This window comes from Carcharodon carcharias, chromosome 9, assembly GCF_017639515.1.
Source record: "Carcharodon carcharias isolate sCarCar2 chromosome 9, sCarCar2.pri, whole genome shotgun sequence".
In the NCBI taxonomy this organism is placed as follows: Eukaryota; Metazoa; Chordata; class Chondrichthyes; order Lamniformes; family Lamnidae; genus Carcharodon; species Carcharodon carcharias.
The window spans coordinates 93067103-93089842 of NC_054475.1; the positions used below are offsets into that span (position 1 = coordinate 93067103).

At 43.7% G+C, this 22740-nt stretch overlaps 1 protein-coding gene across 3 annotated transcripts in view; it reads left to right on the plus strand.

The window, feature by feature from the left end:
• The window catches only part of arhgap36 (Rho GTPase activating protein 36), a 329472-nt gene that overhangs the window by 133204 nt on the left and 173528 nt on the right, over nucleotides 1–22740 (plus strand). Inside the window, exon 1 of one of the 3 annotated variants that reach the window (XM_041196094.1) lies at nucleotides 6394–6633. The exons of the other annotated variants lie outside the window; for them this stretch is intronic. The gene's annotated coding sequence lies outside the window, so the exon portion shown is untranslated. Of the gene's footprint in view, nucleotides 1–6393; nucleotides 6634–22740 lie in introns of those variants that run through there. 3 annotated transcript variants of the gene reach the window in all.

Sequence of the window (22740 nt, forward strand, 5' to 3'; positions counted from 1 at the left end):
GTTAAGAAGAAGAGTCACGTTGGATTTGAAATGTCAACTCGGTTTCTCTCTCCAAAGGTGCTGCCAGACCTACCGAGCTTTTACAGCACTTTGTGTTTATATTTCAGATTGCCAGCATCCGCAGAGTTTTGCTTTTATTCATGTTACACACCTCAGTTGCTCTGCTTGCATGATGGATAGCATACTTGCAGTTGCAATGATTGTTTTTCGGATAGCTTTTTTTTCTGCCAAATTTTCTCTTTTTGTCTAATGAAAATGTGGTCACCTTGATCATAGTTTTATCGTTTTGCTGGCCCTCCAGTACCTTATGCCTGTTACCAGTATTCATTCATGTTTGAAATATCGCAGTGAGTGTTAGTGGGCTATTTATGATTGAGGGGATTGCATTGAACCCTAACCCTTCCCAAAAATAAAGTCCACACATGGACACTTCCACCATGCAGACATTGCTGAATAGCATTCAGGAGCAAGATACAGGCCAAATTTTCCTTCCCTAACTCAATTGCTGTTCCAGCTGACAGCAGTTAGCATTGGATCCTTCCTGGTTCATAAGGATCAGCTACTGACTAGTAAGTTCATTGTTGCAAAACTTTGATGTTAGTGATCCTTTGTATCCCAAACAGACTGCACAGTTCCCTGTTTCTCTTTTAACATGTTGGACGTTTCATGTTTGCAGGATAGCTTTTATGTTAGACACACAATATGTCCCTTTGTCATATTGAGATCAAATTATTAATTAATTAATATATTATCTAAAACCTGGTGCATTAGACTGAAGCGTTCTGAAATAATTTTCTTTTCATAATTACAACCCTGACACACAGCAAAGACAAAATACTCTGAGATTGCCAGATGAGATATATAAAGGATATGTTATGACAATATTTTTTAATAAAAGAATTTTAAAGGGTCACATTTTCTGGCAAAATATCCACATGAATCTGGGTTACTGTTCTTTATGATCTCTAACTAGTTTCATTTTTATTATCTGAAACAAAAACAGAAAATGCTGGAAAAACTCAACAGGTCTAAGAGCATCTGTGGAGAGAAAAACAGAGTTAACATTTCAAGCCTATGTGATGACTCTTCAGAACTAAAGAGAAGTAAAAATGTGATGAAATTGATACTGTTTAAGGGGGATAGAGCAGGTGAAGCTGGATAGAAGGCCAGTGATAGGTGGGGGCAAGGGAGAAACTGACAAAGATGTCATGAACAAAAGGACAAAGGGCGTGTTAATGGTAGTGGTAAGGGCTAAAGGAGGTGCTGATGGTAAACCTCTATTTTAAAATAAAAATATTTTCCAAAATATTATATACATTAATAGCTTCGTGACATGGGCGATGCTTAGAAGCGCTGCGCAAGTTGTGTGCACTCACCTCCGAGTTCCCCTCAAAGTTCAGGTCATCAGGTGCATGCCATTTAAAGGCAGTCATGAAGCAAGGCTAAAGGAGGTGCTGATGGTGACATTAAGGATAGAAAGCAGAATGTGATAAAAGCAGGACAAGGGTAAGCATTCTGGAAAGAACAACATGAACAAGTGACAGATGGCCCCTGTGGAAGTGGGATGGGGGGAGTGGACAGTGGTGGGAAAAAAGATTTTAAAAAAGGATAAAAGATGGGGATAAAATAATTAATAAAAATGAAAATAAATAAAAATAAGTGGATAAAAAACAAAAATTTAAAAATAAAAATGAAAATTGAGAAAAGGAATTAAAAAAGGGGTGAGGATGGAGGAGGGAGTTCATAGTCTGAAGTTGTTGAACTCAATATTCAGTCCAGAAGGTTGTAAAGTGCCTAATCAGAAGATGAGGTGCTGTTCCTCCAATGTGCGTTGAGCTTCACTGGAACATTGCAGCAGGCCAAGGACGGAGATGTGGGCTTGAGGGCAGGGTGGTGTGTTGAAATGGCAAGCGATAGGGAGGTCTGAGTCATGCTTGCAGACAGACCGAAGGTGTTCCGCAAAGCAGTCACCCAGTCTGCGCCTGGTCTCTCCAATGTAGAGGAAACTGCATTGGGAGCAGCCAATGCAGTAGACCAAACTGAAGGAGGTGCAAGTGAAGCATTGCTTCACCTGAAAGGAGTGTTTGAGCCCTTGGATGGTGAGGAGGGAGGAGGTAAAGGGACATGTGTTACACCTTCTGCGATTGCATGGGAAGGGTGCCGTGGGAGGGGAATGATGTGTTGGGGTTAATGGAGGAGGAGTGGACCGGTGGTCCTGGAGGGAACAGTCCTTATGGAATGCCGTCTGGGGGGTTGGGGAGGTTGGGGGGGGTGGGGGTGCGGGGTGGGGGTTGGGGACGAAGGGACGATGTGTTTGGTGGTGGCATCATGCTGGGGTTGGCGGAAATGGTGGAGGATGACCCTTTGAATGTTCAGGCTGGTGGGGTGAAAAGTAGGGTCAAGGGGGACCTTATCATGGTTCTGGGAGGGAAAGGAAGATATGAGGGCAGAGGTGCTGGAGATGGGCCCTGTCAAGTACAGTGGGTGGGAAAACTTGGCTAAGGAAGAAGGAAGACATGTCAGAAGCACTGTTTTGAAAAGTGGCATCATCGGAACAGATGCGATGGAGGCAAAGGAACTGAGAGAATGGGATGGAAGTAGGTTGTGAGGAACAGTGTCCGAGGTAGCTGTGGGAGTCAGTGGGCTTGTAATGAATATTGGTGGACAGTCTATCACCAGAAATTGAGACAGAGAGATCAAGGAAGGAAAGGGATGTGTTGGAGATGGACCATGTGAAGGTGATGGAGGGATGGAAATTGGAAGCAAAATTGATAAATTTTTCCAGGTCCAGACGAGAGCGTGAAGTGGCACCGAAACAGTCATTGATGTACTGAAAAAAAGAGTTGTAAGAGGGAGCCTGAGTATGACTGGAACAAGGAATGTTCCACATACCCCATAAAGAGACAGGCATAACTGGGGCCCATGCGGGTACCCATAGCCATACCTTTTATTTGGAGGAAGTGAGACAAGTTTAAGGGGAAATTGTTCAGTGAGAGAATAAGTTCAGCCAGACGGAGGAAAGTAATGGTGGATGGGGATTGTTCAGGCCTCTGTTCGAGGAAGAAACGGAGAGCCATCAGACCATCCTGGCAGGGGATGGAGGTGTAGAGGGATTGGACGTCCTTGGTGAAGAGGAGGCGGCTGGTGCAGGGAACTGGAAATTGTTGATATGACATAGGGCATCAGAGGAATCATGGAAGTAGGTGGGATGTAAGTCTTTTACCTGTTGCTTGGATTTATGCTGCATTTAATCTGACGGTTGGTGCATTGTGCCACACAGATATTTTCTGGCAAAATTGAGGACAGTTGGACAATGGGGAGGTTGATGTATTTTAGAAGAATTGGTACAGTGTTGAAGACTGCAATAATCAGATAAGCTGGAATGGTCTAGAGCATTTAGGGGAAAATGGGCCAGACAGCAACAGGCTGGGGATAGTTTGAAAGGATGGGATAGAATGGGTGGATGGAGCCTTACAGGAGAACTAGTAGCAACAGCAATTAAACAGCAGCAGAAAACTGAAAAGACTCTCGCTGGAATCCCAATTCCTGACCATCTAATAACATGTAAATGAGCATTCTGCATAATGAATCCTAAGCAAGTAGGCTCAGTTTTATTTCTGACTTATTCCACTCCCCTCTTAAAGGTAGCCATTCCTATTGAAGTATGGGGCAGAACTTTGCCCTCCGTTGGCGGGCGGGCCCCACCGGCTTGGCGGTGGACAGACAGCAGAACTTCGCTGCCAAAACGGGGCCCGCCACCATTTTGAGTGGGCAGACCAATTAAGGCCCACCCAGCGGCCTGCCCAATGGAAGGGCTTCATGTTTCCTGTGCAGGGAGTGGAGCAATTCTCCATCTGTCAAAGTGCGTTACGCGCGAAAGAGCGCACATCTCCCTGAGGCTAAGTGCTGTCTCAGGGAGATTACTGACAGTGTCAAAAACATTAAAAATAGAAAAATATAAAAATTATTAACATGTCCCCATCATGTGACAATGTCACATGAGATGGGACATGCTAGTAAAAAGGATATAAAGTTTATTAAAGTTTTTTAAAATGGACATGAAACCTCATCCTGCCAGTGGATGAGGTTTTATGTATTATCAGAAGCCAGCTGGGGCTCCTGGCCTGCCCGCCAGCCTTAAGGTTGGACAGGCAGGTCTTTAATTATCTTAATAACCCTGTCAATGGCCTCAATTGGCCATTGACAGGTTGGTGAGCGGACAGGTTGGTGCCTTCCTAAAAATTTAAAGGGACTGGGATGACATCGGGTATTCCTCCCGACGTCATCCCGCCTCAGTTTCCTGTCGGTGAGCGGGCCCCGCCAAATCGCCAACTGGAAAATTCTGGCCATGGTTTTTTGGGTGCGGGTCATGCTCCAATACTTCACCTTCAGGCCATTCTTCGTGGCAGAGCCCATACAGTAAATGTTGGCAAAATGTTTGGTTAAGAGATAGGGAATGATAACCCAGCTTAATCCTGTTTTCATCCAACATTCACTTATGCACACTTCTTAACAGCAGTGCCAGATTTGCAGATGCCAGTTCTAGCACAACTATTTGATGCCCTGGGCTTCACACTTGGGAATTTTGGCCGAGTAAGTTATTTAGTTCATCGAGCCAAGGAACCATGGAGGTCTACAGCACAGAAAAAGGGCCTTCGGCCCATCGAGTCTGTGCTGGTCAAACAAGTCCCTAACTATTCTAATCCCATTTTCCAGCACTAGAACCATAGCCTTGTATGCCAAGGCATCACAAGTGCACCATCAAATGCTTCTTAAATATTATGAGGGTTCCTGCCTCTACCACAATTTCAGGCAGTGAGTTCCAGATTCCCACGACCCTCTGGGTGAAAAAATTCTTCCTCACATCCCTCTAAACCTCCTGCCCCTTATCTTAAATCAATGCCCCCTGGTTATTGATCCCCCACCAAGGGGAAAAGTTCCTTCCTGCCTACCCTATCTATGCCCCTCAATTTTATACTCAATCATGCCCCCCCCCTCCCCTCAATCTCCTCTGCTTCAGGGAAAATAACCCCAGTCTATCCAATCTCTCCTCATAACTAAAACTCTCCAGCCCAGGCAACATCCTGGTAAATTTCCTCTGTACTCTCTCCAGTGCAATCACATCCTTCCTATAATGCAGATTCCAGAACTGCACACAATACTCTAGCTGTGGCCTAACCAGCGCTTTATACAGTTCCAGCATAACCTCCCTGCTCTTATATTCTATGCCTCAGCTAATAAAGGCAAGAATCCGATAGGCCTTCTTAACCACCTTATCTACCTGTCCAGCTACTTTAAGGGGCCGTTGGACATGCACACCGAGGTCCCTCTGACCCTTGGTACTTTCCAGGGTCCTACCATTCATCGTGTATTCCTGTGTCTTGTTTGTCCTGCCCAAGTGCATCACCTCACACTTACCCGGATTAAGTTCCATTTGCCACTGATCAGCCCATCTGACCAGCCCATCTACATTCTCCTGTAATCTAAGGCTATCCTCCTCACTATTTACCACCCCACCAATTTTCGTGTCATCTGCAAACTTACTGATCAACCCTCCTACATTCAAGTCTAAATTGTTTATATATACCACAAACTGTATGGGACCCAACACAGATCCCTGTGGAACTCCATTGGACACAGGCATCCAGTCACAAAACCACCCCTCAACCATCACCCTCTGCTTCCTGCTACTTAGCCAATTCTGGATCTAATTTGCCAAATTTCCTTCGATCCCATGGGCTCTTACCTTCATTATCAGTCTTCCATTGTGGGACCTTATCAAAAGCCTTGCTGAAGTCCAAGTACACTATGTCAAATGCATTGCCCTCATCCAAAAATTTTCCTTTTTAAATGCTGAAAGATTCACCAACAAATTTGGCTGCTTTCTGCAGTCAGCTACTCTTGAGTACCTGAGGCTGTCTCTGATATAACACAGTAATAGACGCCATTCAGCAATCATCAAAGAATAAAATGAGAGTGCAGAGGAGAATCATTCTCACTATGTATATTAAAGCCAGTGGATGACTAATGCACTTACAGAGACATTTTTTAACTGATGACTGCTGATCGAGGGCATTAATGAGCTGTATGTAAAAGCGCTAGATAGAAAGATAGTAAGAGGCTTGTTCATTTGTCCTCTTGGTCTCCCTGTTTTGTAGTGGTTAACAGTTTGTGTAAATTTTAGTCTAAGCTTACTGCAGCCTGTTTTTCTGTCAGTAGATCGTTTAACTATGTTGGGTGTTCTCCCTCATTCACATACAAACTCTTTCCCCATACTCTGTTTCTCACTGTCTATCTGGAGCATGCTTTTTGGCAAGTTACACCCTTTTCTGGACTTCTCTAACTCCCACAGATGGAAGGGAAACTGGTCACATTCCCAGCCTGTATAAACATCGTGATTAATGCAAATGGAAAGAACAGTTTTTGAGGGATATTTTCCCTCCAGCTTTCTCTCTATCTCTCACTATCTCTCAGTCACATGCACAGACACGGTCATTTTGCAACAACAGCTCTGAGCAGCAAATGGAGTGAACAGGATCCATGAGCATTGTTAATTTTTCAGAGAGAGAGAGAGAGAGGCATTTTGCTTGAACTGTTGTCAGCATCTCAGATACGGATATCGAGGCATTCACAGTGAGTACTGATGTGAGACTTGTAAATGTCACATTTTATTGTCTCATAGGGTAATCTGATGAAGCCTGTTTCCTTTGAAGTTAACACTACTGCTAATACATTAATTTATGCTGCTGAATTTAATTACCATATTTATTCCAACATGCCATGTGAATTGCATTTGTACCTTTCCAGAGTCAAATGTAAATCAGATAACACTATGCAGATAAGCTAATGATGTAACTGCCTTTAATTCCGTGAGATTTTAAGCAGTTTGATTTTGTTGGTAATAAAGTCTATGAAACTTATAGTCCCAGTGGGTGTAGTTTTCAGTTTGTTTGTGTATGACAGAGCTATATTAAAATCTAGTGGAAACAGAAACAATTGTTGCACTGAAATTTTACAACCTAAAAGGCTTTACTAATACCTACTCTAATACAGTGATCCTGATAAAGCTAAGATTGCACTCTATAGTTCTCTCCACCTAATTATAATGCGCACTTTACTGTCAATCCTGGCTTCATTGCGGCATTATAATGTGATTGAAGTGTCTGAAGATGACTTCAATGACAGTATCATGGGGGTTTTTATATTAAAGGAGCTGGATAGAGACATTGGGCTCCTCTGTCAGCTGCACTGTCTAGCATAAATGCCCTTACAGTTCAGAAATAAACAAGTGTACTATACTTGTGTAAATGTAGATTTACAAATGAACCTGAAGGATAAGTGAGCCAGTTTCAGAGAAGTATACATGGGAGAGTTGGACTATGCTTTTGCTCTGATTATAACAATTAGGTTTCCACACTATTCAGCACAGCCTAGCATGACCAGAATCCAACAATAACAAATTGCATTAATAAATGTAAGAAAATGCCCCAAAGCATTTTAATCACCCAATTAAAAAAAATTAAAGAGAAGGAGGAAAGAAGGTCAGTGCAGGAGCAGTGGGAAAATTGGCAATCTCGAACCTCGCTACGTGAGTGAGTGGAGCTGCTGCCTGAGGAGAGCATCACACTAGGTTTTCCCTTTTGCCACCCAGAGCTGTTGGCATTAACTGCTATTCTTTCTGGCAATGAGCAGACTCAGTATATGTGCCAGCAGTGTGGTTTTGTGTAAAGGTGCTTTACTTCCCTTTTATCCACAGTGATTATTTTGTTTTGTGCCAGTCTGAAGTTCTCTATAATTTAGAATTCATTGAATATATTCAGCAGCACAAAATGAAATCTGTGATTTCAACTCTCATGTTACTGATGCAGTCTGTAGTGTAAAGGATAATAGTTCAGTACCAGGAACTCCAGCATATTATATGATCACTTCATATATATCAACAGGATGTGATCTTTATGGCATGTATGTTGTTAATATTAGTATTGACCTCCTAAATCAAGCTTCTTCTGAATGGGAGTAGACTGGGTCTAAACTGTGGGAGGGTCTAAACTGAGAAGAGCTGCATGCTATTAATATTATACTGAGATAATGTGCAAACAATATTTGATATTATCTGACCAGATTTACTTGATGTCACGGTGTGTTTGCATACAAGCATAGTGTAGTAATTCTAAAAAAAGGTAGGGCCCTTTAAGGGGTGCTCGTTTGATTACTGGAGAGGGGTGTTGAATGTTTATTCTTGTCTGGTTACCAGTTCCTTTTTTCAAAAGACCCCTCATGAAATTTGCAAAATCAAAGCATTTGGAAACAATGCAAGTAGAAGTTGTCCAACTTAATTATTTCCTGTGGTAACAGCCCATGCTTAAATAAGAAGTTTCATGTGGAGATATGGTTGGAAAGGTAAAAAATAAGTTTGTGAGTGGTATTCACATATCAGTATTATGGTTGCAGTTATTTATTGAAAGTGTGGCCTAAACTTGAAGATTGATATAACAGTTTCAAAACATATGGGTGACTCAAGTGGGTGAGAAGGCTAATTCTGATGAGGATTGTGAAATACTGAGGAAGAACATGAAATGGCTAGATGGATGGGCAGCTTATTGTAGGAAAATATAAAAGAATACATTTTGAAAGTAAGAATGAAAATAAGAAATACATCTGGAATGATAATATTTTAATTTACAATTAAGGAGCAAAGGTACTTTGATGTGCAAATACACACATCATTAAAGATGGCAGTGCAAACAAATAAGGCAGTCAAAAAGGCAAATGAAATCCTTGGTTTTGTACCACGAGACCTACAATACAAGAGAACTTGTACAAAACCACAGGCAGGCTACAGTTGGAATATTGTATGCTGTTTTGGCCACCCTTTTATCAAAAGATTATTAAAGTAATAGAAATGATGCCACATAGATTCACTAAGGTATTATTGGAGCAGATGGGTGAAGGTTATTAAGAGACCCAAGAATTTAGAACTTTTATTTGAGCTGATAAAGATAAAGATAGAGGTCATGAGCACCATGAAGAGTTATAATAAGGCGGCTAATGATAAATTGTTTCCACTGGTTGATGAGATAATAAAGAGAGTACACAAATGAAGATAATCATAAATCAAATAAAAGGAAGGTTAGAAAAATTGTTTTATTCAAAGGAATTCTCTGCCATGAACTACTTTTAAAACAGAATCCAGAAGATTTTGTGAGGGGAAGTGAGATAATTGCTCGATGGGCCAAATGGTATTTTTCTACAGTAAGTTCAATCATTGTATAAGTCTATCAATATTTTGATTTCGATGACAAACAGTAAGCAGTGACAGAGTGTTAAAGGTAAAGATTGACAAAATATTGTTTGAAGGGTCCATAACTCAGTGGATACGTGTACCATAAAGTATGGTCCTAAACATTACCTTATGTTCAATCTCTGATGAGTGTGGAAATAGCTATTCATCATTGGGGTAGATTGGGGGGACTAGATGTGGCCTCAACACCCATGTGTGAGGAAGGGAACAATCAGATTGGAATGCATTATGCTGCAAAGTGTATTAGGTTTTATCAGCTGAATGTAGGATTAGGTTTGTAACTTGCTGCACTAGGACAGTTTGTCGACACTAAATATGTGACAAGCACCACATAAGCGTTAGGAAAGAAGCATACTTTAAATGAACAGAGGAGTGCAAGATAAGAGAAAATATGAAAAGATTATGAGAGAAGTCAAAAAAGAAACAATTAGAAAAGCAAAGAGGAACAATGAAATTAAATTATAATGGGACATATAACAAAATGATAAATATTTTACAGGCACATAAATCAAAATGGAAGGCTGGGATGGGAATAGAACCATTAAGGGATAGAGAGGGTAATACCACAGGTAACAATAGAGAGATGGCAGGAATATTAAATAATTATCTCTTTGGTATTTACCATGAAGATAGAACAGGTAGACATGACTTGGATGATCCGATGAGTTATATAAATGCATTTAAAATAAAGGATATGTATTAAAATAAACTAAACAAACTCCAGGAGGATAAAACTCCTGTCCTGGGTGGATTTTAAAAGAACCTAGGGAAAAGATAGCAAAGGCTTTACTATACATATTTAATAATTCATTAGACAAAGGTGTAGTGTCAGAGGACTGGTGGATAGCTATTGTAATTCCTACATTAAAAAAGGGGGACAGGACATGTACAGGGAATTATAGCCCAGTCAGCTTAACATCAGTTGTAATGGAATCCTTACTAAAAAAAGATAATAGAAGAACATCTGGAAATGAAAAATATAATATTGAATAGTCAGCATGAATTTCAAAAGGGAAAGTCTTGCTTGGCAAACCTTATTGAAATTTTTGAGGAGGCTGCAGAGAGAATAAACTATGATAATGTAGTAGATGTAATTTATTTGTACTTTCAAAAGGTGTTTGATAATGTATTCCATAATAGACTCGCGAATATGGTCAGAGAATATGGAGTCATGGATAAAGGGGCAGAATGGATTGTTAGCTGGCTTCAAAGCACAAAGCAAAACGGGTAGTTATTCAGAGTGGGAGAAGTTGAGAAGTGTATGGTGTTCCACAAGAATCAGTGCTGGGACCATCTTTATCTGAAAACAATGACAGAATTCTGCAAACAACAGTGTTAGCTTGCATTTAAATTAATTCACACAGCACTCAAACTGAATGAATTGCAAACAGTCATTTGCTGCAAATGTTCAGCTGTTGCCATTCGTGTTCAACTGACATGGAATGATGCCGAATCAGCTCTCAGCTAGCTTCAACTGTGCTCACAGCAAGTACCTTAGTGATGTTTAAGTGCCCACAGATAGAAAGGTTTTACGTCCTTGTAGTTGTTGGAAATTTAACTAAGTCCCTGTAATGTGGTTTAAATGCAGGTACTAGCCTTTATCATGGGCTGGCCTCTTCACATCCTCTTCCCAATTTCCAGCGTCACAGAAATGTACTCACCAACCCCTGGACATACCCCACCCTCTCCTACCCTACTGACCGCCAGACCTCCCAACCTCCCCAATCCCCACCCACCCAGCTACCCTCTCCTACCCCCTACTCCCATCACCACCTATCCCTTCCACCACATACTCCACTCCTACTCCAACCCCCTACCACCACGACCCACTCCTACCTCCCAGTGACCACCCCCTCCTTCCCTCTGTCCTACCCCATGACCCCACATCCTTCTAGCCCCCACTTAGACCTCCAACCCCCTACCACCCCTCCTAGCCATCAGGCCAAACATGGGCAAGGAAACCGCCTGCTGATTACCACATACTCTGTTCGCCCTACCCCACCTCAGCTGATGAATCAGTACTCCTCCATGTTGAACACTTGAACACAACTTGTACTGAGGGTGGCAAGGGTGCAGAACATGCAGACCTGGGTGAGGTTTTCAATATCCATCACCGAGAGTGGCTCAGGAGCACCACTAACAACCAAGCTGGCCAAGCCCTAAAGGACATAGCTGCTACACTGGGTCTGCGGCAGGTGATGAGGGAACCAACGAGGGAAAAACATACTAGACCTCAACTTCACCAACCTGCCTGCCGCAGATATATCTGTCCATGACATTATTGGTAGAAGTGACCACTGCACAGCCCTTGTGGAGACAAAATCCCACCTTCACATTGAGGATACCCTCCATCGTGTTGTGTGGCACCAACACCGTGCTAAACAGAATAGATTTCAAACAGATCTAGCAACTCAAGACTGGGCATACATGAGATGCTGTGGACCATCAATAGCAGAAGAATTGTACTCAACCACAATCTATAACCTCATGGCTCAGCATATCCCCCACTCTATCATTACCACCAAGCCAGGGGATCAACTCTGGTTCGATATAGAGTGCAGGTGGGCATGCCAGGAGTAGTATCAGGCATGCCTAAAAATGAAGTGTCAACCTGGAGAAGCTACTACACAGGACTACTTGCGAGCCAATCAGCATAAGCAGCAAGCAATAGATAGAGCTAGGCAATTCCACAACCAATGTATCAGATCTTGCCACATCTAGTCGTGCGTGGTGGTGGACAATTTAATAACTCAATGGAAGAAGAGGCTCCACAAATATCCCCATCCTCAATTGTGGAGGAGCCCAGCACATCAGTGCAAAAGATAAGGCTAGAGCATTCGCAACAATTATCAGCCAGAAGTGCCGAGTGGATGATCCATCACGGCCTCCTCCAGAGGTCCCCAGCATCACAGATGTCGGCCTTCAACCCATTTGATTCACTCCACACGATATCAAGAAACGGCTGAAGGCACTGGATATTGCAAAGGCTATTGGCCCTGACAATATTCCTGCAATAGTACTGAAGACTTGTGCTCTAGAACTTGCCGCGCCCCTAGATAAACTGTTCCAGTACAGCTACAACGCTGGCATCTACCCAGCAATGTTGAAAATTGCCCAGGTGTGTCCTGTACATAAAAAACAGGACAAATCCAACCTGGCCAATGACCATCCCATCTACCCAATTACCATCCCATTTGTCTACTCTCAATCATCGGTAAAGTGATGGAAGGGATCATCAACAGTGCTACCAAGCGGCATTTGGTTAGCAATAACCTGCTCACTGACGCTCAGTTTGGGTTCTGCCAGGGTCATTCAGCTCCTGACCTCATTGCAGCCTTGGTTCAAACATGAACAAAAAAGCTGAACTCCAGAAGTGAGGCGAGAGTGACTGCCCTTGACATCAAGGCTGCATTTGACCAAGTGTGGCATCAAGGAGCCCTAGCAAAACTGGATTCAATGGGAATCAGGGGAAAACTCTCCACTGGTTGGAGTTGGACCTAGCACAAAGCAGGATGGTTGTGGCTGTTGGAGGCCAATCTTCTCAGTTCCAGGCCATCACTGCAGAAATTCCTCAAAAAAATGTCCTAGGCCCAACCATCTTCAGCTGTTTCATCAATCATCTTCCTTCCATCATAAGGTCAGAAGTGGGGATGTTCATGATGATTCAATGTTCAGCACCATTTGCGACCCCTCAGATACTGAAGCAGTCTATGCCCAAATGCAGCAAGACCTGGAAAATGTCCAGGCTTAGGCTGACAAGTGGCAAGTAACATTCACGCCAGGCAGTGACCATCTCCAACAAGAGAGAATCTAACAACCGCCCCTTGACATTCAATGGCATTACTATCACTGAATCTCCCACTATCAACATCCTGGGGGTTACCATTGACCAGAAACTGAACTGGGGTAGCCATATAAATACTGTGGCTAGAAGAGGAGGTCAGAGGCTAGGAATCCTGCAATGAGTAACTCACCTCCTGACCCCCAAAGCCTGTCCATCATCTACAAGGCACATGTCAGGAGTGTGATCGAATACTCTCCACTTGCCTGGATGAGTGCAGCTCTCACAACACACAAGAAGCTTGATTCCATCCAGGACAAAGCAGCCCATTTGACTGGCATCATATTCACAATTATTCACTCCCCCCACCACTGACAAACAGTGGCAGCAATGTGGACAATCTACAAGATGCACTGCAGAATCTCACCAAGACACACTTGACAGCCTTTTTCAAACCCATGGCCACTACCACCTAGGAAGACAAGGGCAGCAGATACATGGGAACACCACCACCTGGAAGTTCCCCTCCAAGTCACTCACCATCCTGACTTGGAAATATATTGCCATTCCTTCACTGTCGCTGGGTCAAAATCCTGGAACTCCCTTCCTAACAGTACTGTGGGAGTACCTACACCATATGGATTTCAGTGGTTCAAGAAGGCAGCTCACCACCATCTTCTCAAGGGCAATTAAGGATGGGCAATAAATGCTGGCCTAGACAACGATGCCCATGTCCTGTAAATGAATGAAAAATAAACCCCTACCCTCTACACCCCATCTATACTTGCTTTCCCTCTCCTACCCCACCCCCCTCAAGCCCTGCCACCCATCATTCCCCCCCCTCCCGGCCAGTCACCCATGTCCTTTCCTCCATCACTGTTCACCCCCCTGGCACCACCTTCCAGCTTCCCACTGTCACCTACCAAACAGAACCCTTTACTTTCCGGGGATGTCCAGGTGAACTTCCATGTTCCCTTCCTTCCCGAGAATCCCACCCCATCCACATTGACGTTCCGACCTCCTCCTTCCCACTTCCTCAGAGTCCCCACTAACTACCATTGCACCCTCACCCTCCTCCCCTATCAGCTTATTCTGCCCTCTCTCATTCTCAGTGCTCCCTCCTACCATGCCCACTCTCATTTTCCTTCCCAGAAGGCATTCATCAACTCCACAGACCCCTTCCTTGCATGTTCACCTGGACATGACCACCTCCCCTTACTCCTTTCTCCACCTTTACTCCTTCCCCCCCTGGAATCCTTCCTCCACCTGGACTCCTTCTTCCCTCTGGGCCCCTTCCTCCCCACCACTCTTGTGGTGACCAAAGTTCAATACAGATTTAGAATATCTTACTTACTTTTCAATTCCATCCCTCCAGAAATAATGCCCAGTGACTGTTGTATTTTTTATGGCCTTGCTAATCTGTGGTGCAACTTTTAGCCATATTTGTACTCTGAGATCCCTTTGTTCCTCTACCCCACATACTTTCACCTTCAAGTAATAAGTAACCTTCCTATTCTTCTTAGCAAATTATACTACTCACATTTAATTGTGCTGAACTTCATTTGCCAATTATTTGTTCATTCTACAGGTTTATCAATTTATTGTAGTCCTCCTTCGTTTTGACTATCTGTTGCAGGGTGGCCGAGTTGTGCTATTAATGATAAAGTTGATCTGCAGACATTTGTTTGGTGGAAACTTTAAATTTATTTGCAATACACTCAGCAGCAACTATACATGTGCTTCCAAATCCAATTCTATCTCTACACTTACTGCTGAGGTAGCATATGTTACTCTCCTATTGGTTACTAGAGATCATGTGATCTTGCCTAAGTATTATTCTTTAAGGTACTGTACACACTAAATAAAACCATAATTACTATATTCCTCCTCCTTTAACTCGGTCATGCATATTATATTTGCAAGTACATATTTTTTAAGACAAGACAATATTTACACTGGGTAAGGAATTTACAAGTTCAGTCTTTCAGGTGGTTTCCTGGTGCGTGTAGAATGTTGTAGCTCTACAACTTCAGATTCTTTGTCAGGAACCTCCTTTTCCGGAGTTGCCTGAACATCAGGTGCTTCGGTGCGTACTTGCAGTTCTGTATCCTCAACACTTACAGGAACATCAGACATGTCAGTCTTGGGTTGAGTGTTCTCAACAGGAAATGCAGACCTGGTCATGGTCACTGGTGGAACCAAATCTTGGTGATTTGTCTCTTTCTTCGTTAAATGGTCCACATGTTTATGGATGACCCTGCCTTACACTTACATGTGGTAAGATAGAGGTCCAGTCACCGCACTTATTTCACCCGGTAACCACTTTGGTCCTTCCCCGAAGTTATTCACAAAAACCATCTCTCCCATGGTAAATTTACTCTTACGACTATGCCATTCATATCTTGTTTTCTGGCTTCCCTGACTCCTTTCCACGTTTCCTTCTAAGTTCGGCCTTATTTCAACAGGTGTGACACCTATTGTTGTATGAGGGGTAGTTCTGTAATGAGAAAGAAAGCATACTAGTTTGGTTGCTAAGGAATCACCAGTTAGCTTTCTCATGCCTGCCTTGAACCTTTGAACTGCCCTTTCGGCCAGTCCACTTGAGAAAGGGTGGTATGGTACAGTTTTACAAGTGATACCATTGAGACTGATAAACTCTTGAAGCTCAGCACACGTAAATGGCGTGCCATTATCAGAAATGATTCCTTCTGGTAGTCTGCGAATGGCAAAACTCTGGCGTAGTTTTACATTACACACTAAATAAAACCATAATTACTACATTATCCTTCCCAATTTAGTGTCATCCACAAATTTAGAAATTGTGCTTTTGATTGCAAAGTCCAAATTGTTAATGTAAACAATTGTGAACAGCAGCCCCCACCTGAAAGATCTGCCTTCGATTTATCATTGATAAAAGCTCGTAAGCGATCAGTGCTGATCCGACATCAAATGGTGTAATTCACAATGAGTATTGATCACAGATCATTGAAGAACTCGCACCTTGCTTGTCAAATTTGTGAAAGTTTGGAAGTGATCATTAGGCATTTAGTGCTATCATTAGGCATCAAAGTGATCCAGGAGAATATTAATGCAGCTTCCTACATGTTATGATGGAAAAATTAAACAAATATTACTGCTTATTTTCATAACTTTTCCTCAAGAGCTTCCCTCAGCTGTTCCATTTCAGTTGACATATTACCCCTTCCTTCTGATCATTCTCCGATGCCTCTGCTGTGCCGATTCCTCCAGGGTCACCAACTCTGGGGAGAAACAAGGGCGCTTCACAGGGTGTGGGGGAGGTGGCGGGGTAAAGATATAGCTAACAATGTAAGTAACAAAGTAAATGTGGCACCATTGAGAAGTAACAGTGCAGTGGAATTAAATTTAGAAGTATATAATGAAGTAAGAAAGCTAACAAATCACCAAGGCTTCTCAACGATCCTTCCAAACCTGCGAGCTCTATCCCTAGAATGATAAGGGCAGCAGACACATGGGAACACCACCACCACTTGCAAATTCCTCTCCAAGCCACACACCATCCTGACTTGCAACAAAATTTCACTATCACTGAGTCAAACTCTGGAACTCCCTTCCTAACAGTCTCCGCCTGCTTGGCTGCTGTTCTTTTTAAAAAAGTATATATTTTTATTTATTCATGGGATGTGGGTGTTGTTGGCTTGGCCATTCTAATTGCATTTGTTCAGAGAGCATTTAAAAGCCAACCATACATTGCTGTGGGTCTAGAGTCATATGTAGGCCAGATCAGGTAAGGATGGCAGATTTCCTTCCCTAAAGGACACTAGTGAACCAAATGGGTTTTTACGACTATCAGCAATGGTTTCGTGGTCATCATCAAACTTGTAATTCCAGATTTTTCTTGAATTTAAATTTCACCATCTGCTATAACGGGATTTGAACCTGGGTCCCCAGATCATTAACCTGGGTGTCTGGAATAACAGTCCAGTGACAATACTACTATACCACTGCCTCCCAAGACAGAGGATGAGGTTGAAGGCAAAGTGGGTCGGAGGGAGAGGCCAGATTCTGAGATTTCTGAGTGGATTACCCAGGGGTGTCCAGCTGCCGCTCTCCTCCCTTGGGGTGCCCGGGGGCTCGGCCTGACTCATTGAAGGGAAGGAGCATTCGGAGGGATGTTGAGATGCCCCATTACTCTCTCGCATTGATACTGCAGGCACTCACCCATGGCTACCTTGATGGAGTACGGGTCTGCACGCATCTGCACATTCTGCTGGACCACGGTCTCTATGGAATCCGCTTTCCTTCCCATGGGGACCTCCATACATGCACCTGTGGGCACCACTTCAGCAGAGAGCAGACGGGCGCCCTCCTTCAACTCATGTGCCACTCTGTTGATGGCTTCCAACAGTACTGCATGATGTTCCCCTGCCTTCTGCTGACTCTCCACGATGAATCGAAAGGTCAAATCCAGAGGTGGTTCGTTATCTGACTCGGATCTCACAGATGTTTCTTCCCCAGCAGCCCTCTGAGTGCCATGGAGTTTGGCTGAATCTGCCTCCTCCTGCTGCGGACATGTGCCCTTGCAGTAACCACTAGATTGTGAACCCGAGCCTGCTCTAGATCTAGGTCTCACTGAGGCGTGAGTCCCTGCACTGGTGGAGGGTGTGAGTAAGCGCTGTGATGGGTCTTCCAGGCTGCTTATTTCCAGCTCTTCAATAGAGGAGGTGTCCGCTTCACTGGAGGTGAGGACCTGGATGGAGCTGAGGGACTGGCTGGATGAGGGTGTGGGTAGAGCACCCTGTGAACCAAAGTAGAAATAATTAGTGCATGGCAGCACAGTGAAAAGCAGGAGAGAGAGCACTCACGGTTGTGTTGAGGGAGGGATAATGTGGTGCAGGATCCTCATGAGGGTGTTCGCCACCAACCTCATCATCGCTGCAGGCACAGTCCACATCCTCACTGGTCAGCTCCTCAAAGTGAGTGAGGGATCTAATGTGGGCCACTCTACCCTTCATCTTGGATCTCTCCCTGCTATTGTGAGCCAGCTTCTCCTGTATGAAAACAGGTGGAAAGAGTGTGAGCAGGATGCATGGCACTGTGTGGAATGTTTGTGTGCTGGGCGGAGCCATGGATGGGATGAGGATGTGAGCTCCAGAGAATTTGAGCCTGATGGAGATGTGAGGGTGTGTGTGAGAGTTAATGGTGTTCTCCCTTGAGGTGTGACATCCCTGTGGATGGATTTGTGAGTGTGTGAATTGAGAGCGATGAGAAGATTGACTTACCCTTGCAGAATGGATGAGACCATTCATCCTCTTCCTACACTGGAAGGCTGTCCTCTCTTGCAATGCATTGGCACTGACTACCACTGTCACCACCTCCCATGCTGGATTGGTGACCTTGCTTGCTGGTTTTTGTCTGGACTAGGGGTAGAGGACATCATGGTGGGCCTCCACTGTGTCCAGTAGGCGCTTGAGGGAGGAATCACTAACTCTGGGGGCAACATGTTTCCTCCATTTGGCAGCCATCAGTTCCCAGCAACTTCCAATCCCTTGAAGAGTGCTAGCTCTATGCAGGAGCAGCCTTCAAATTTGGCACCCGGTTTACAGAAGGCCTGAGGTGACGGCGTGGCAGGTGAATCAGAGAACGCCCTGCCAGCAATCCAGTGTGTTTCCCGGGAATGCATAACTAAAGAGGCAGGAATGGACGATAATGCGCGAAAACCTGCCATTGCACCTAGCAGATAAAATATCCCTTTTCCCGCCTGCTACCGCACTTAGTGAAAATCTGGGACGACTCCACCCACTATCTTCAGAAATGGGAGCAGAAACTAATCTACAACATATGGAATTCTAACTGTCAAAACAGCGTTTTAAAAGAAAACAGATTTAGTGAATTAAAATTTTGATCCTTTTGTTTGTTTCTGTCCTCCATAGCTGCACTTTAAATATTTTTTATTCTGTCTGGGAAAGTGAAATGTTTGGGAGGAGTTACTGAGACTAACATTATGCCAAGCCTGAATTCGCATCACTGGAGCAAAAATACATCTGTGATCTTTTCTTTTTATCTACATATGTGTTAAATCAACTTGTCAAGCAAGTTCGGTTCACTTGTTGTTCAGTCCCAGTCCTTTCCTCATGCTTCATGTGGTCAATTGCCTGCTCTATTTTCCACTAATTTGAGGCAACTTTGATGTCATCATTATAATGAAATTCAAGGTTAATTTTCTCTCTTCTACTTAAGTGAACTTTTCCTTGGTTGTAAGTCAGTGATGATGCCAAAGCAGAGCAATGACAAAGAACAAGCTGTCTGACCTGATAGCAAAGTTAGATCTTATAACCATAAGACTGCTGCTTTAATGGATCTACATCTTAAACCGCAATTTTACTTCCCCATGCTGAATGATGACAGGTAAATGAGAGCTTCGTAAATATGCAAAAATATGGCAAAAATAGGACCCAATGTGATTTTAATGCATAGTCACACTGAGCGCCAGAACCACTGAACTCGCAGCAAATAGGATCGGATTTACAAAATATATTATGGTTACTTTATTTTCCAGGAGGATTATACGTTTAGAATATATATTTGTCCAGTTGAAACAAAGGTTTAGATATCTATAGATAATAATATAAAAGTTACAAAATTCCCTGACCAAACATCCAGTAAATTCTGAGTGATCTCACTAAACAGAAATTAAACATAGTGATCTTAGCTTCTCTTTATTTAATAATTAGACTTTATGGTCTTCATTACTTACAGAAAGGGAAAAATTCTCACCTGACCATTCTTTTTGGCATTTATCTCGAGAAACAGGAGCAATTGCACTTTGTACTCTGAAAGAGAAACACATCAACACCTTATCAGCAGAATAATGTATTGTGCCTGACATATTATGCTCCTGCCCTTATTAAATAGCACATCATCTGACTTAGCGTAACTGGGACTATGGAAGGTTATGCATTATGTATATATGAAAAAGTATGGAAGAAACTATGAAAATTTCATCTGATGTTATGTGCTATTTCCAAAGTACAGTGAATTATTTTGTGATTGACCTTCTCGCCATACTGTTTGTGATGTTAGTTTGATTTGAGTGGTAATCTGTTGTTATCTGCCCTTTATTCTGTTGTATTCTCCTTCTTCCCTCCATCCTTGTCTAATTAATTTCCACCTGAAGAAGTCTCCTTTGTCTGTTGCCTTAACTTCTCTAGATTGGTAAAATAACCTATGCATCAGTGAAGATCAGCAATTTTTCCAGCTATGCATCCAGCAGAGCAGGGCCTGAATCTATATATGTCCTGCATAGACCTACTATGAATTAGTGCCTCTTGGTCAAAAACTGCACTGCACTGCTCTTTGGTCACGGGGAGGAGGCAGCTAAGGAGCATCCTTGCAATGATCTTCCTTATGTCAGTCAGCAAGGATACTCTTCTGTAGTTACTGCAATTGGACTTATCCCTCTTCTTGAATATATTCACGATCATTGCATCCCTGAGATTCCCCGGTATGCGCTCTTCTTCCCAGTTGAGGGATGTGGGATTGTGCAGCCTTGCCAGGAGGGCCTCTGCCATGTTTCAGAATTTCAGTGGCTTTGTTGTTTTTCAGCTGTCGAATGATTTTTTCACCATCACTGTGGATCCTGCTGGTGCCGAGGCTGTGTGGGATGGAATATTGAGGAATTAATTTGAAGTAGTTCAAGTTGAAGGCATAGGCCAGAATTATCCAGCCCCATTGGCAGCAGGTGGCATGGTGAGTGGGAGGAGTACAGTATGGCGAGTAGGTCAATCATGAAACCAGTTTGCGATCACCTGCACAACCTGTCAATGGTGGGCCACGTTTCCCATCGCTGCACATTGAGAACTTAATTTCAGTACTGTAGCATCTCTTTATAAACTCTGCTCACCGGAATCAACCCCCATGTTGGATCATCCAGGCACATTGATGTGTTTCACAACTGTACATAAGCGATGTGCACCTGGTGACCTGCACTTTGTTTGGGACTTCGAGGTTTGTTTGTCTAACATGCTTCGGGCAGCACACACAGCCATCAGCACCAGCCTTTGCAGACATCACCACCATCACCTTTAGGGGCATTTACGGTCAGATCTCTGCCTGCCAGATCAGCCATAAAGCAGAGGTGACTTTTCAATGACTGCAGAGTCAGGGCTTGCTTGGGAAAGGGAGGATATGGCCCCAGGCAAGGGAAGAAAGAGGCTGCAGGGTAAAGGTTGTACTAAGAAAGAAGGGTCACCCATGGTGTGTGTGGGGACACATGTTGATCTGTGCAAGTGGCCTCAAGATGATAAGGGCTGAGGAGGCAGTCTCCAGAGGAGATGAGGCCAGATGGACATGTGAGAGTGTGTGTGAAAGAGTCAGTGGTAATGTCCCTTGAGCTGGCAGTGAGTGAGATGCCAGTGAACGTGTGATGGCCTTGTGAGTCTGTGAGTTTAGAGTGATGAGATGGTTGCCTTACCCTTGTGGCACAGGTGAGGTCATTCATCTGTTTTTTGCACTGGATGGCCGATCCCTTATGTGCAGCATTGGCACTGACCACCTCTGCCACTGCCTCCCAAGCTGGAGTGCTGAGACTGATGAGACTCGTGTGACCAGACCTGGGGTAGATCACATTGACAGGCCTCCGTGGCATCCTGAATGTGTCCCAGAGATGCATCCCTGAATTGGAGGGCTGCACTCTTATTGGTTTTAGGGGCCATGTCTTCACCGGAGCAGTCCTGGGCTGCAAGCATTGAGAAGTGTGTGTATGGCTGCAGTTTAAATACGGTGCCCTGTGTGAGAAAGCAGCATGGCAGGCATATTGGTGGGCCACTCACCAGCAAGACAGCATGTTTCCTGTGACTGCATAGTTAATGAAATGGGAATGGGTCAATATGGCGTGAAGTCCCACCATTGTGGTCAGCAGGTAAAATGACTTTTTCCTGCCCCCTACCATACTGTGTGCAAATGTGGGATGATTCAGCCCAAAGTCTTTGTTGAGGAATTTTTCAAAGCATTCTCTCCAGTGAGCACTGACTACCTCTCTGTTCTTGATGTGCTCTTCTCAACATTTGGCTCTCAGTGGGGTGGGCCCTTGAATGCTTAATTGGGCTTTAGATGGCCTTGTCAGCACTGAAGAAACAATGCATGTTGGTATCTGTGAATTGTTGGATTCTCTGTGCTTTTTCTACCCAGCATTTATTCTTTATGTCACAGTTTTATGCTGTGTTGTTGCCTTCAGATGCCTGTAGGGCTATTGCTTTCTCTTGAGGTGTGGTGAAGTTTCCAATCTGTGAAAGCTTTGCACTTGCACTCAATTAGGTCCCGTGTCTCTTGGTCACTTCCTGTTTCCTGGTAGAGAAACCAAGGATCACTTTGCAGGTGCTTCTTATAGTGGACTTGATCCTCACTATGTGACAAATCCAAGAAAAATGCGAAGAACATCACCAAACACTGTTCATGGCCTTTTCCAACCTCACAATAGTCTTTGACTCTGTCATCTGTGAAGACTTTTGGAGTATTCACTTAAAATTTGGCTGCGCACAGAAATTTGTCACCATCCTCCACCAATTCCACAATGACCTGAAAGTTGGCATCCTCACCGATGGAACCACCATAGGCCCTATTTCATTGAAGACTGGGGTCAAACAAGGCAGTGTCATCACACTAACCCTCTTCTCCATCT